Raw genomic sequence first — 16,082 nt, 5'->3', positions numbered from 1 at the left:
ACAGATCTAACAATATTGGCATTCCGATAATGCTGATAACCTTGTTAAAAGCTACCTCATGTAGGATGAATAATACGATCGCGGTCACCAATCACGCTTGTAGTAGTGGAAGCAAGAAATTAGCTTCTGTAACAGACTGGAGCTGAGCTGTTACGGCTCTCGCAAGAGGTTTGAGTCAGACTTTTCCAGACTCATTCGGACATAGAGAAGGTTTTTAATAATGAGGACACAACTAAAAATGTAAAAGCCTCCAGAGCAAATCCAAACTAAAGAGGTGAGATAACAACCTTGATTAAAGATGGTCCTAGAGCCTTTTTACTGATATTTACATTTCACAAAGGGGTTTACTCAGAAGATATTCTATGGTTTTGCTACTGGATAGCATAGAATATTCCAGGGTTGTTAAAGGAAAAACAAGGAAGAAAGCCTTACAAATGAGTCAAACCAGTGACCATCAGGATCCACTGCAGTTTCAGGTGGTTTAAGAATGTGTGCCTCATTAACCTCTTTGCAGAAGCGTTGGACTTTATTATGGAAGAACTCTCAGAGGTCCGTGTAGGTCGTTCCTCATCTGAGGTTGTGCTTGTCCATGACCCTAAAAAACAAAGGGGTATTTTCTGTCTTGGAGATTTGTTTAAAGAAATATTGTCTTTTCGTTGCAATGGCCACATGCTATTTTCTTGACTGCTGTAAAAATAACATTTTATTATTTAGCATAATAATTCACTATTATCATTCTAAGGAAAAGGGATAATTTTTCTCAATTTTCAGGGCAGGAGTAAACTAACTTAGCTGCTTACGTTTAGTTTTAGTCAGAATGGTATTCAAAGGATTCACTTCATCTCATCCTTCAGACACATTGATGCCTTGTTTCTTTAGAGGTGTAGAGGTGGGGAAACAACCTTTACAAAGCAGTCATTACATCGCACTACCTTTAGATAGCAGTCATTACATCGCAACATCCTTTACATAGCATGTCATTACAATGCAGCCATTACATTGCATGTCACTACAACGCATTTCACTACAATGCATGTCACTACAACGCAGGCATTACATTGCAAGTCATTACAATGCATACCATTACAACACATAGTACCCTTACACTATCCAACACTTACTCTACTGTTGTGCTTACTGGAGTTAGAATAGTAGTTTATACCCCTACACTATCCAACACTTACCCTATTGTTGCACTCACTGGAGTTAGAATAGTAATTTTTACCCATACACTATCCAACACATACCCTACTGTTTCACTCACTGGAGTTAGAACAGTAATTATTACCCCTATACTATCCAACACTTACCTTAAAAATGCGATGTAATGGTATGCATTGTAATGGTATGCGTTGTAAAGGTATAATGCGATGTGATTGGAATGCATTGTAAAGGTAGTTTCTGAAAATGCGATGTATTGGCATGCAATGTAAAAAAATGCATTGTAAAGGATGTTGCGATGTAAAAAACTGTGTTGTAAAGGAATGCATTGTAAATCTATGCGTTGTAACGTCATACATTCGTAGAGGTGTCCTTACTTGTTGAATTGTCATTATAGAGGTTTCAGAGAAAAGTAAAACAATTAGCAGTGCACAGTTCACAGGCATAATTTATTCCAAGGGGTGTGCCATGATAGAAGTAGGCCATCTAGGCCTTAATTAAAAATTTTCCAAGAGTTGTCCGATTTTGAAAGCAATAATGAAATGCCTGCACCAGAGAAGAGGAAGCGGTGAGTCCACTTCAAGTCTGGCCGTCGAGTTAAACGAGAGAGCATGGCCAACATCAGGAGAAGATCCCACTACACCGTGGACTAAAATGAAAGTGGCCATGTTGCGAGCCAAAACTTTCGACAGCCAAATATTAAATCTACCAGCTGCCATGTTCCTTTAAAAGGGATGCGGGGTGAAGTAGACATTCATCAAACAGAAACTGGATGTTTAATGATGAGCTTCCTTTGCCTATTCTGTCCATTCTGGTTCAGTATTGGCACTAAATAGCACCACAAGACCTTCTGTGAGGACAACAGCTGCCTTATAGAAATTGTGGGTGGATGGATGGGTGGATGGTGTAAGCAATTGTCCAACACAATACATCTTATCAGCAAAGTTACATACACATTTAGAATAAAATTCAGGCAGACCAAGGAAGGACCTGACTTCCTCTTTGTTTTGAGGAGTGGGTGCTTTTTTTTTTTAGCATCAATGAGCACTGATTTAGAACGGATGCCATAAGCACTTATTTCATGACCAAGGTAAGTCACACTCTTCATGACAATTTTATAATTTGACTTCTCTGCTGTTAATCCTTTCATCTCTAAAAGTTGTAAAACTTGGGTTAAAACCTTATAATGTTCCTCTCTGTCTTTCCCCATGATAAGGATATCATCCTGGAAGAACAGTACATTTCTCATGTCCTTGAATATGAGGTACATGATTCGCTGGAACATAGCAGCAGCTGATGCTAACCCGAAAGGAACACATTTAAACTGGAAAATACCAATCGTGGTAACAAAATCTGCGAGATGTCTACTGTCTTCGTGGAGGGGAACCTGGTGATACGCTGATGTCAAGTCTATAGTGGAGAATCACACCATATCTTTAGTAGCTGACAGTAATTCTGATATCTTAGGGAGGAAAAATACATCAATGAAAATATTTTTATTGAGTCAAATCTACAGATAAACGGATCTTGCCGTTGGCCTTGCATGCGATGACAAGGGGCGCCACCCAATCAGAAGATTCTATGCTTTCAATTATACCTTTATCCACAAGTTTTTAAATTTCTCCCACAATTTCATCCTTAACTCCCAAGGGAAGGTTCCTAACCTTATGATGCAAGGTTTAGCTTTGTCTTTAAGAATTATTTTGTGGGAGAATCATTTGAGTTCACCAATGCCCCCAGAGAAAACTTTAGGAAACCTTGTAGCAAATTCTTCACATTGGTGTTCCTGTGCAGGATCAACGCTCAGAACGGGGTCCTGGCTATTGGGGTCAAGGAGTATTCCAAGTCCACCTTGATCCCACCAACCTAAAACACAAGGCCCAGCCACGGATACATACAATTTGCAAACTGCTACTCTCCCTTTAAACTCAAAGATAAGTTTGCGAAAACCCAGAAGGTTGATAGGTTGCCCCATGTAACTTACTGGGTGCACGTCAGGACTTTCAAGGTTGGAACCAATTTTAATACTAAATAATTCTTCCCATTTGTTCTTGTTTACTATAGTGTAAGTTGAGCCAGAGTCTGCCATCAAAGTTACTAGTACTCCCCCGGCTTTTATCTAATAAACAGGTTTTTTTCCTCTGTTTACCATGAATCATGCTTTTGTTGTCATTTATACAACAAACCTTATTTACATTGCCATCAGAGTCAACGCTCTCGTCCTCATACTCATCCACTATACATTTTACGGATTTAGATATGCTGCAAGCTCGTGCAAAATTACCAGACATTTTACAGTATGCACATCTTTGGCCTAAGGCTGGGCATCTTCTATCAATAGCTAGATGAGAAGTGCTACTGCCATGGTAACACATTCCCTTGGTGTCTGAAAATTTTTCTGTACACTCTTTGTTTCTGAACTTTTCATTAAACGGCTGTTTATCACTTTTCTTTTTTATCTTTTCTGAACCAATATGGTTAGTAACTCTAACAATTGTAACAACCTTGTCTCTACTTTCTGTTTTGGCTTGCAAATTTTGGTTGCAATGCATGACTAATTGGTCGCGAATCATTTCTTCCTCAATTACACCAAATTTACAGGATAAGGCTAATCTTCTAAGAGAGGCAATGTAATCTTCCACCTTCTCACCGGATTCTTGCTTCCGGTGGTGGAAATTAAAGGCATTCGCAAAAGAATTGCAGACTTTTTGAGCAGACGTCCCCTGCCTGTTTGTGAAGACACTGGTAATGATTGGGACCAATGGTTCATGGCTAGCGTCTTTAGTAGTGAAGTAGCAAGCATACCTCATGATGACGGTTAGTAGTATTTTCCTTGATGAAGAACTACGAGTGATGTGCACGTAAGTTCTCAAAGGTTGGCCTAAGAAATCGAGCATACACAAAATTCTTATTTCATTTTGGGAGGTGAGGAACAAACTTTCTTTTGAAAATAATTTATTACTCAGGGGTGGCAAGTTAGTCCCACCAAAAAACGTTTGTGATAAAATTGTTAACATATGTCACAAAGGTCATTTGGGGATTGACAAAACCAAATGTAGAATTAAGCAATCGTACTGGTGGCCGGGTGTCGACAAGGGTTGTCTGTGACTGTTTCGAACGCGCAAACTTTGACAAGAGTTTGACCACGTTCAATACCACCTTACATCCCATTGTGGTCCCCGATATGCCTTTGGGAAAGGATTGAAGTAGACATATTCGGTCTGGGTAAAACTGTAGATAGTTTACAAAAAGACATTTTTGTGGTAGTTGGCCATTTCTCTAAATGGCCAGAGTACAAAGTTGTAGAGAAAGCTGACACAGAAAATTTGTTGTACTTCTTGGGAGAAGTTTTTGCAAGGGGAGGTCTCCCTAAAGATTTAGTATCGGACAATGGTGGACAGTTTGTAGGGGAAAGTTTCAAAAAATTCATAAAAGACACTGATAATGCACATAGGACAACATCCAATTATCACCCAGAAGGAAATGGAAGCTTTGAGTCCTCAATAGAGTGATAAAAGGCATTATTGAACTTTTATTCAGTAATGAGAAAGATTGGGAGGACGAACTGAGGAAAATAGTTGGTGCTTACAGGATAAGTGTCAATCTACTGGGCACTCTCCATTCGAACTTATGAGAGGGCATTCCCTCCGCACAAAAGATAGATGGGATGGCTTGATTGCACAAAAATTGGCCCTTGTTCTGTTAAAAATGTCAAGCAATCCTTGGAAGTCAACCAGAGTCGTTTAGTTGAGAAAGATACCAGTGTTAGCAAAGAAAGGAGAGTTAATTTACAGGTTGGTGACATTGTCAAGGTCAAGAAGGGTAGACTTGTACGCAAAAGTGAGAGCATATATTCTGCTCCTCTCAAAGCAATTACAATTCTGTGTAATTCCGCACTTTTGAGTGATGGGAAGATGTGGAACACCAACAGTATAGCCTTATTCAAAGGACGTATCGAGGTGGAATTAACTTAAAACCAACAGGCACAGGTGGACAGGTATGATTGGGTTGATGACGTTGATAACACTAATACTGCAAACCATTCCATCAACATTCGTATTGAACCTTTGGTAAATACTGGAGGTGAACAATGTTCTGGCTATACCACTCCCAGTGTACAGGGTGCTGCTCATACGAGAAATGAAGTTGTAGTAGTTCCTCGTGCAAGAAGTTTGTGCTCAAAACCTAAGAGATTTGATGACTATGTAACGCACATTTATTGTTAACTAGAAAATATTATGATTCGCTATGAGCTAGGTTTTGTAACCTATCTTACTGACTGTTGCATACAGTTTTTTGTGTGCTTTTTTTATATGTATTTTTTGTCATTGGGAGGGGGAAGGGTTGTGTTGGTGCTCGAGCCCTGCTCGAGTCACCTCGGATTGTTATCTGGTTAAGGCTCGAGCGTATGCTAGATTCTGGAGTGGTGGTCAGAGGAGTAGAGAAGCTGTTGCTATCGGATGTCCGCACTCCCCTGTCTTGGGGGTTTAAGATTGGAATAAAGAAGTCTCCATCTACTTCACACCTGGGCTCCTTTATTCAACACAACAGATGGATGGATACGGTCTCTTTTTCTTTTATCTAGTTGATTTTCTCCTGAAGTTTGATGTGATGTAGTTCAGCATTATCAACATCAACACTTATTTCCCCACTTGTCATGTCTGGTGCTTCAGACCTTACCTCCCATCTCTCATAATTCTAATATCCCAGTTTTCTTCCATCTGTCCAGCACTCTTTTACTTCTGTTGCCATAGTCTGATAGCCCAAAGGACGGATGCTAAAGCATGTTAAAACAGGTCCTGTTTCTCAGACAGTACTAAGTTCTGTACATTAAACCACACACATATGTCTCAGCAATGATACGTCAGTGCTTCAGTGATCAGAAATAGCCCGGGCTAACATACATCCGGTTTATACGGTTACGCTGTAACACGTTATAAAAAGGCCATCTAGTGAATGATGTCATAACCGGTCTCAAAGCCCAAGCAGACGTCATCAAACGAAGGAACATTCTAGAATGCCCATTGCATGTGATTGTGAGCGATGCAGCACGTGGAGGTAAAGAGACTGCTTTCTTTCACTGCACTCCTAAGGCACTTTCAACGTGCAATCAAAGAGGCAGTTTTACGGTGCAGGTCACTGTTTTCAGTTGTATTAGTTCAACTTGCAGTAATTACTGTGACTGCTGGTTGAGTAGGAAACATTTCTGAAGTCACGCGGGATTTCAGGTTCAGTCAATTTCCTGTTTGTTGCAGGCAATGATGCCTGCGTGCAGCTGTTGTTTATGTCTATTATTGTCTGCTTTTGTTGGTTGTTTCTTTATGCAGAGTCCGCGACATGTATGTGTGTGGAGTGGGCTGATGCCTCACACGTCCAGGGATAGCAATAAATCACAGCCTACATCGGAGTTCAATCAAACCCTCTACCCAGGGAGTAGCTTCCGGGATCTGGCGAAGAAAATCAGGGCTGTGACTAACGGCTGTTCTAAGGAATACATACCTAATTATCTGTCCTGTGCAGTGCATTTCAGGATCATTATTTTCTTTAATGAGTGAAAGACAATAACACGACGTTGGCATGCTTCAGGTGAAATTTAATTAGGAAGTGGCCAGATGTGCGCCTCCTAAACTCCCAGCGAGAACAACATGTTGGCGAGCGCTGATTTGATTTCCGACCCCTTCCTGCTTTCCACTCTCACTCTGAATTCACCTACACTCACTGGTAATGCAATTAATTAGGTAACTTCCTGACCTTAATGAGAGGAAAAACAAAATGTCTAGGCAGGTGTTCCAAAAATCTAATTTCTTTTCCCTCTGAGAATGTGCATGCCAGGTGTCTGGGTTCACAGACACCTCCAAGAAGGGCACATGACTACACCGTAGCTCTCTCTCGGTGGTGGGAGGTGCTGCCCAGTGTCAGAGCAGATGTAGTTACACCACAGAGCAGGCCCTGTGTGACCGTGACTCAAGCTGCCTTATGACAGATGGGCTCAACTGCAGTAAAACTGTGGCCCCTTCTCTGTCAGCTTTGGACCGCGGCATCACTGCAGGCATTCACGGCCCCCCTTATTACCAGCTCTACAGGTAAATGTGCTTCATAGTGGTAGGGTGACAGTTCAAAGTAGTGTTAGATTTACAGCTACGTTTGAAGCTGAGTTGAAGTTAAGTTAAAGGTTTATGGTTAGGGTCAGGCACGCAACGCCCATAGGGCTCAAAGGGCTTCAGCGCCCCCCGTCGTGTGTGTCAGCCCGGCCTAAGACAGCTTCCCGGGCACACACACAGACAGCTTTTGAGCTGCTGCTCTGGCGTCTGTCTTATCGCAGCTGCACCCGAGTACTTCACAGGTCTTTAAAAGACCATTTACTTGTTAACAAGACTTTGTTGTTTTTTCACACCTTCTTAGTGCCCCTGCATCTCCACTCTGCCTGCTGCTGGAAGAATTAGTCCCCCCACCCCCTGAAATTGTTATTAGCCCACCCCCCCCAAAATGTGGCCCTAGTTGCACCTCAGGTTAGGGTTAGAGCTGGTGATGAGAATAGTTAGGCTAACAGATGAGAATAGAGTTCAAACAATCATGACTTGTAAAGTGCAGCTAATCACCCATAGGGGTATCCAGGCGCTGAGGAACGTGTTGCAGAAGCTCAGTCGAACAACTAGGTCTTGAGTCCTTTCCTGAATTCCAGTGGTGAGGTCAGGAGGTGAAGAGGAAGGTCGTTCCAGGACTTGACCGCAAGGTAGGAGAAGGAAGGACCCCCGCTGCGGCTTCAACGTATGAGAGGGGTGTGAGCGAGGCGGAGCGAAGTTATCTGGAGGGTTGGTGGAAATTCAGGTGATGATTGATGTATTCTGGTTCTTTGTTGTGAAGGGTTTTGTAGGAGGTGGGCGGTGATGTGCGTCCACTTGGGTAGGTCGAGGATGAATGTGTTCGGGTTATGTTTGCAGCTAGGCTTGGAGTTAGAGGTACTTTTCTTGTCAGTGTAAGGGTTGTGTTTCGGGTTAGATTTAGTAATAAGAATAGTGTTAGAGTTATGGTTCAAAATAGGGTTGGGTGTAGAGCTAGGTACGGATTTAGAGTTACAAGTCAAGTTTAGTATTAGAGTTGGATTTAATATTAAAAATAGTTGTAGGGTTACAGTTCAAAATGCATTTATTTTTCTAGCTAAGTTTGGAGTTAGATTTATGGATCTTATCAGTTTAAGGATTAAAATCAGGTTTAAGGCTAGGGTTAGAGTTAGTGGTAGAACTAGGTTAAATTCAAAAAAGCTTAAAGGCCGGGGAGGTGCTGTTGCAAGCCCTTGAGTTCACAGCAGGAGTGCAAACTGCCCCTACAGTGAGAGCTACATAGCTTGGCTGCTTGCTGGGGTCATTGCAGCTCGCTCCAATGTCCAGAATAACGGACACAAGGCGTCCGTGAAAGAGATCATCAGGAAAAACAGACAAGAGGCCCAAATAACAGATGGTCCGTGAAATTTATGGATGGTTGGTCACCCTACGGTCCATCCTCTCCCACTGTGACAGATAGAATGAATGAGATGGAATGGAATGGAGCCCTCTAGTGGCAGGAGTGGGAAAAAGGAGCTAAAAGAAGATGGCCCACCTCCATTGGTAACACTAGCGGATCTCACCTCCTCGGCTGCGTGTGCTGTTCAGGTCGTGTGTTTCAATGGTCTCACCAGCCGGACAGTGCTGTCCCCCTGTAATGGCAACTGTTGGCTGGCGTAGCTCAGTTAAGGTGGAGTTACTTCCGTCACATGCATGGTGCTACTGGCACAGAACAGTAAGTGAGGCTACCTTGTGTGTGGCGAGGGGGACTGAGAAGACTCTTACTAGTGGCAACGAGTACACTCAATCTTTCGAAAGACTTTGAAGACCTGGTTGTTTCCTGAGAGACGGGTTTGAGCAGGGAATCGGTTTTGCGTGCATGTCGGTCTGTATAGCAGGGCCTTGATGCCCTTGGGCGAAGTCTGCGCTTTAAAAAAATTCCATTCATTCATTCACTAGTAAATTCTACTAGCCGGTAGTAGCAAGGAAGGGGTAAAATGAAGTTACGGAAGGAGAAAGCCTGGAGGACCAATTCCAAGTCACAGTGGTTGTTGGCCTACAGCTGGTGGATGCATTTAGAAAACTCACACACTCCAGATGTGCTTCTCGCATCCGAGGCACAAGGACAAAGTGCAGAGTAAGGCAGGAGGAGACCTCTGATAGGAACTGGTAGTTAGGGACATTTTATGAACGTTTTTTCTTAAGGCCTAGATACTTCTCTTTATTGTTGTCATCTCTCTCTGTATTCCCCATTCCTAGGTCTACGCATTTCTTCCCCGGCTCTTCTTTTTGGGCCCGCCCTACCTGGACACCCTCACGATGGAAAATTCCCAAAGTATGGTATTCTATTTCCCAGAATCCATCTCTCTCTATCCAGTCATCTTTCTCCCGTAAGTCAACGCTGCCCTTTCCTGACCCACCCTCAAGCCCATGGATCGCTTCCTCCGGCATGTTTCATTTATTTTCTGATTTTTGGTAAATCTCTCGCTGCGGGTCCAGAGCTATAGAAATCAATAATCACTTACCTAAGTAAGTGATTGCCTTGAAGGCGGCTGGTTTCTGATGATAACCGATGCGCCGTGGGTCGCCTGCAGGCGGTGTGTGCAGCGTGGGACTCTCTGCCAATCATTGCCAATCCAGACGGCCATCACTGGGCGCACTTCTTTCATTGGATGCACCGCTGGAAGCCAGCGAGGGATGCCGGAGGTGAGCGCGGTCCACAACCTCTCATCCGTCACTTAGCAACCGAGCAACCTGGTGTCAAAGAGCCTGACATCTCACCTGCAGCACTGACGCAATCCTACCGGCCCGGAGACCGAGGCTCGTGCTGGCAGCGCGCGCAGAATGGTAACAAGGGGGCGGCGGCGCGCGACCAGTGGATGTCCTCGTGGGCCATGTATTTCTGCGCCTCATAACAAGCACTAGACTCCATGACTATTTAGCATAGTACCTGCGTGTGATTCGATTCTCGTGCCTTAAAATACAAAATGTATTCCTTTCACTGAGTAAGAAATTGCGGAACCTCAAAAAAACTTTGTTAATCGCTCCGATCCACTGAGCACGAGATGCCCCTCAAGACATCTTTCATGCCACAGTCCTACCTTACAGAAGAATACAAAATAAAAGTGGTGGGCGAAAGGTATGAATTAATCTCAGCCACTGGTAATTGCTAGAGGCCGAATCCCAGTCCATCATTTCTTTTACCCACCATGCCTCCCCAACCCATATGCAAATCAACCTTGGTCCTGCTCCAATAGGAAAAGTCCAAATCTCTGGTGAATACTGACCCAACACCATTCATTCGTATCATTCAATTATACCAATGAAGAACTTTTCACATGGTCTTAGCAGACATATGCAGTATTGAATGGGCTTTTGCACTTATTTATAGGTTTTGTAAAGAATCAACATGTTGCCTTCTGGGTACTCTACAGCGATATGGTGTCCGGTGCTATGGGCAGTGCCTAATTTGAGCCAGTGGTTGCAGGTGGTGCACACCTGCACTTACTTTTGGTGACCAGAGCTTAATTTTATTCATCAGACTTTGATCTAGAGCATGAAAGAGGAAAACACAAAAGGGGGAAAGAAGGAGGGGGGAGAAAGATGTAAAACTGTGACAAATGGAGAAAGCAGAGATGAAAAAGAGGGAAATAATCAGGCAGAGAATGTCTGGCGGTGGATTAAAGAGGCTTGATGTGGAATCTAAGCTCTGCTGCCTTGGTATTCCGAACTCCAACCTTCAATAACCCCGACTTCCGAGTTCTGAGCAAAACCTCAGCCCCGTCACTTCATCTTTTACAAATTAAGCACTGACTGTGTGGGTCTAACATGATCCATTGAGACAGAACTAGATCGGGCCTTTTCTTCAAGTGGTCTATCGACCCTGATCTGAGCGACAACTGTTTGTGAAATCCTGCTTGTTGTTAAAAAGTTTGGTAGGTTGTTGAGTTTAATGAAACAGGATTGAGACATAATGGGTAAGTTAGAACTCCGTTCATTAGGAGCAATCAGTATGTAACAAGGAACAACAGGGGAAGGCGTATACTGAAGAAGTGCTGGCTTCCAATTTCCGATTCCCTGAAATCCTCTAAACATTCCAATTTCACCACTCTAGCACTAGCCACGTGCATTCTTCACACTTTCAGAAAACTCCAAATCCAAACACCAACATGACACTTTCAAACTATACATCAATGCAGGCGTTACAGAATAGCACCCCAATCTCTTGCCTGAGCGAGGAACTCTACATGACATGTGCAACCTGTCTTTGACATCCTTCGAGAGATTTGTAGAAGAAAGAAGCTTAGAGCCGTAGGGATTTAGCATGCCCAGGGCCCCAGAATTTATAATTGATAAGACAGAGCTGATTTACTGCCAATCGGAGTAAAGCCGCATCAAGCAGCATTTGTTGGCTGATGAAATTTTTGCGCTGTTGAACCTTCCTAATGTGTTCAGGAAGGCTGTCAGCATAAACTATGGAATCTGGCTGGTTGGAATGGTTTTAATTAACTAACCGGATAAAAGATTTGCTAATGTGTGCAAATACTATGTTGGCGTGGGGGAGAGGATGGAGTCATGGTAAAACACAAGATCTGAGTCAAGCTTCTAGGTGGCAGAACTGTGACCACGCCACAGGTAAATGGCATTGGGGACTGGCAAACAAATAACCCTAGAGATTTGTGTAGAGCAGGTCTTGCCCACCTGTAGAATGTATGGGCAACTGATTCAGGACTCACTGGAGGCTCATTTAATCTACTTTACTTTTATGGGTCAGATTGTTTAAATCATTGTCTACTGCCTGACAAATATATTTGAATACTGAGATTTTCTTCCCCCAAGGTTCGAATTAACCCTGTTAGATATGTTTAAAGAAAAATAGTAGTCTAGAAATCCATTTGTGGAGACCCGCGATGTGCCAATGTTTTGTGCCCTAGTCAGGCTCATGTAGAGAAGCTGCTCATTTCTTACATTGTCATCTTTTTCACAATAACATTTTGGCTGTGACCTTTTGCACATATCCGCATTCCTGACAATGTTGGATTAGTGTCTCTGAAACTACTTCTGTTTACACATCTGGCTTCGCATACCATTATCACAGTGCCTTGAACTCCAAGTACAAGGCCTCTACATACAAATCCACAAATGTCGTTCTATCTTCATCCTCGGGGCGACAGGGTTATCTACATATCCATAACATTGCTAATCGGTACGTACATCGCAAGGAGGCTTTTTATTATAAATAATCAGCATCTCATAGGATTAGCAAAGAAGGCACTTCAGCTGACACCGAGGGTCCCTGGATGCTGAGACTTCACCATGAAGTGGTCTGACATCTCAGTGAGGGGTGTTCAGTTCATGACCAAGACGGGGTCCTACATGCTCCCCTGCCAGGTAATTGGGTTGGATCGTCCCTTGGGGCGATTCTTTGCTTCACACCTACACACACACTCTAGGTACAAACAGAGTGGGGTTTGCATAGTAGGAGTATGCCGGATTACTACCTTGTTTTATGTGCCTGCATATATACACGGTTTTAACACCATGGTAGAACTATGTCTACTATTTACTCTTTTGGTGGTTGTAATCACTATCATCTGCTTCTTCCTACTGATTATCGCAGCACATGTATTTTATACAAGAATACCGTTACTTCAATAAATATATTGAAAACGTCCCTCTGTGTATTTACTGTATATTTCTCTGACAGCAAGGAGCACGAGTGACTGGGCGAAAGGATCTGATCTGTTACCACCATCCCTCAGGGATCAGGGTTGTCATGTTCAGTGGTTGCCAGAAGCCATTCGCTCCTTGGTAGGGTATGGGGTGTTTATGGTGGTACTGTGAGCCAGCTGGTCCCTAGGCCAACATATCCTGCGGGGTGCCCAGAATCAGTCTAGACACCTTTATGTTGTCCAACAAACGTGCAGATCCTACGGATCAGTGGGAACTACACAACATGGCGGTGTCAATGTCGGTTTAGTTCTTATTTAACGGTCTACCTGAGTCATTCAGTTGTGCTTTCTCAGAACACAAATTCCGTTCTGGATAGCACAAAAAACAAGCCAGCTTGAAGTAGTATTTCCCCATATGGGCCATCAGCAAAAACACAGAATATTGACTATTTGCTTGCCAATGGGGATGCATTCCCTGGTGGAAGACTGCACAACTTGGGGTACAGTCTTCGCTGTCGTTTACACCAGAACACATGGTACCCCTTCACTGGTTGTCTTGCCTGAGGCACGGAAACAGGTACAGAATGAATATGGGGCAGCACCTGCCCTGGAATTGGGAATGAAACTGATGGGCAATTTTGCCGCAGTATCAGCCATTATGTAAAGTAACATAAAGAAGGAGGCAGCAGCATTAGCTACACGCCAACACCTGAGGGTGTTCACTCCTGCAGGGCAGGAGTGTGATTGCCTAATATTATAGAATTTAGTAGAAATAATTTGGGAGCCAGACCTGGGAAACCACAATTTAAGAGCAATTCTGAAAAGGATACCTCTAAGCAAGCACCCGATTCTTCCAAGAAGAAAAGGGCCAAAAAACAATAGTTCACCGGAACTTGGTGGATTATCTGGTGTCAGTAGCGCTGAGTGAACATATCACAGTGGAAACACCTGATACTAGGGTACGTGTCCCCCATCATTTACTTTATACGAAGTTACACTCCAATTGGAGGGGGACATCAAGGCTCTCTTTTGGGAGAACCTGACATTTGGTTACGACATTCTTTTGGCTGAAAACGACTGAGCACCTGAGTTTGTAATAGACTGCCCAAATGGGAAAACAGTAATTTTACCTGCTGTCTCTGACCTTGTTCCGGAATCAATAAAACATTCATATGCCAAGGAGTGGGATTAGCGCTAGCTCCTGCACTATAACGCAATCATGTTTGGTGGGATGATGAGTCACCTCATCACAAAATCCCATTAAAAACAACTCCTAAGCTGCAAAGACAATACCCAATAAAACATGAAGCTAAAAAACAAGTTAGGGACAATCCTAGAACAACTTGACTACCAAGGTGTAATAGGAAATTGCACCTCGACAATGAACAATCCCTTGTTTCCTGTAATGAAAAGGGACAATTCATACTGTCTAGTTTTAGACTACAGATATTTAAACACAGCACTTGCACATTTGTCGTACAAAATGCACACAATACCACACTAATGAATAACATTGTGCGGTAAAAAAAACCCCACTAGAAATCTCAAATGAATTTTTCTGCCAGAGCATAGCACTTGAAAGCAGATATTTGACAGCATTTTCAGCTCTAGGCTCACAGAGGCAATTTAGCAGTTTGCCTCAAGGGTATAAGAATAGCTCTGGGCTGTTTTCAGCCACAGTGACCCAGTTACTTCATGAATTTATGAGGAGGCTTTGTCCTATTCATCTGATATTTATCTGACGGACGATTAATTAATAGAACACTTGAATAGAGTAGGCTGTATAATTCTGGAATTTTCTCACCTGGGCCACGAATGTAATTTAAAAAAAAAAAAAAATCTGCCCATCTCAATGTTCTGTTTCTGGGAAACGAGTTGTCAAGTGAAGCAAAACGCCTGTTGGCACATTTTTTAGAAACCTTCACCTTGCTCCAACCAACAGCAACTCTAAAAACACTACAATCCATTTTAGGATTTTTAAATTTTGGTAGAATATACATTTTGGATTATGCAGAATGGGAGAAACCGGTCTATGATTTAATTAGACCAACCATTGGACACAGGAACATACAAACATTTTACGTTCTGAACAAGCTGATATAATAGCATCCAAACAGTTACACACACATGTAAACACAACCAATCTGGTGATCTACGTAGTCGCTGGACCAACCGGGTACACCTTCAATGAAGGTGATACAGTACCACTTGCATACAAATCACATTTGTACACAAACGCCAAAATGTGTTTTGACCCACTAAGAAAATGATCACAGCGGTACAAACTGCTGTAGTGGGAGAGAGAGCCCTAGCTCAGTAACAGCGCATAATTGTCATGACCCCGGTACCGACCTTAGAGGGCGTTACCAAAGAAAGTGTTCCAAATGCCAAAGCATTACATCCGCGATGGATACAATGGGCTAACTCTCTCACTGCAACATATGTAGATTACAGATTTGACTGTACATTTCAAACACAAGCATTTTTGCAGTATGAACAAGAATATCCTCAGCCGAATGAACTAATGCCTCTGATTGATATTATTATGTCATCTATAATGATGGATCTGCTCAGCCTGCTGTAGGGACAATACACTAATATTCCGCAGCATACGCAATCGTAAAGGGGCACATACATTACGGAAAGTTACTTCCTGAGAAAATACACACGCAGTCCTTAATGGACTGCACAGCGCAGCTGGCAGAACTCATAGCCCTGATACTGGCACTCCAAAATACGGATCATGGATTCCCCACACTTATAGTGTGGGTTTCGTATTACTGTGTCCAGCCCTATAATGAATGGATTTCGAGATTCCAAGTGTTGCACAATCAAGCACCAGCTGCTTTGGGAACAGGTGGCAAAGATGAAAGAATGCTTGCCACAGGCTCATGTTATCCACACACTGAGTCATCAACGTGTTGGTGTTCATGCTGCAAGGAATTCCATGGCTGATGAAACCGCTAAGGCAACACTTTGCACTGCTGCAATCACTTGTTCTAGCATGCAATTAGACAGAGACATCATGGTGGCTGTCAATAAATGCTGCTCGCAATGACACACACCTGCTGAAAGGGTTTCCACTCAAGTACTCCTAAAAGTTAGATGCACAAAACAATCTGTATGCTCAGATTCCAAGAGTGGGGGATAGATAGAGTTATACCAAACACTGATTGCAGATTGGGTTTAAGACTAGCTGCACGTGAGG

The 16,082-nt window shown here is 43.0% G+C and overlaps 1 protein-coding gene across 1 annotated transcript in view; it reads right to left on the bottom strand.

The window, feature by feature from the left end:
* The window catches only part of RAB3B (RAB3B, member RAS oncogene family), a 710,876-nt gene that overhangs the window by 439,876 nt on the left and 254,918 nt on the right, over positions 1-16,082 (bottom strand). The window lies entirely within an intron of this gene.

The sequence above is a fragment of the Lissotriton helveticus genome, chromosome 1_2 (genome assembly GCF_964261635.1).
Source record: "Lissotriton helveticus chromosome 1_2, aLisHel1.1, whole genome shotgun sequence".
Taxonomy (NCBI): Eukaryota; Metazoa; Chordata; class Amphibia; order Caudata; family Salamandridae; genus Lissotriton; species Lissotriton helveticus.
The sequence above is the reverse complement of the archived record's forward strand: the minus strand, read 5'-3'. Positions and strand labels throughout refer to the sequence as shown.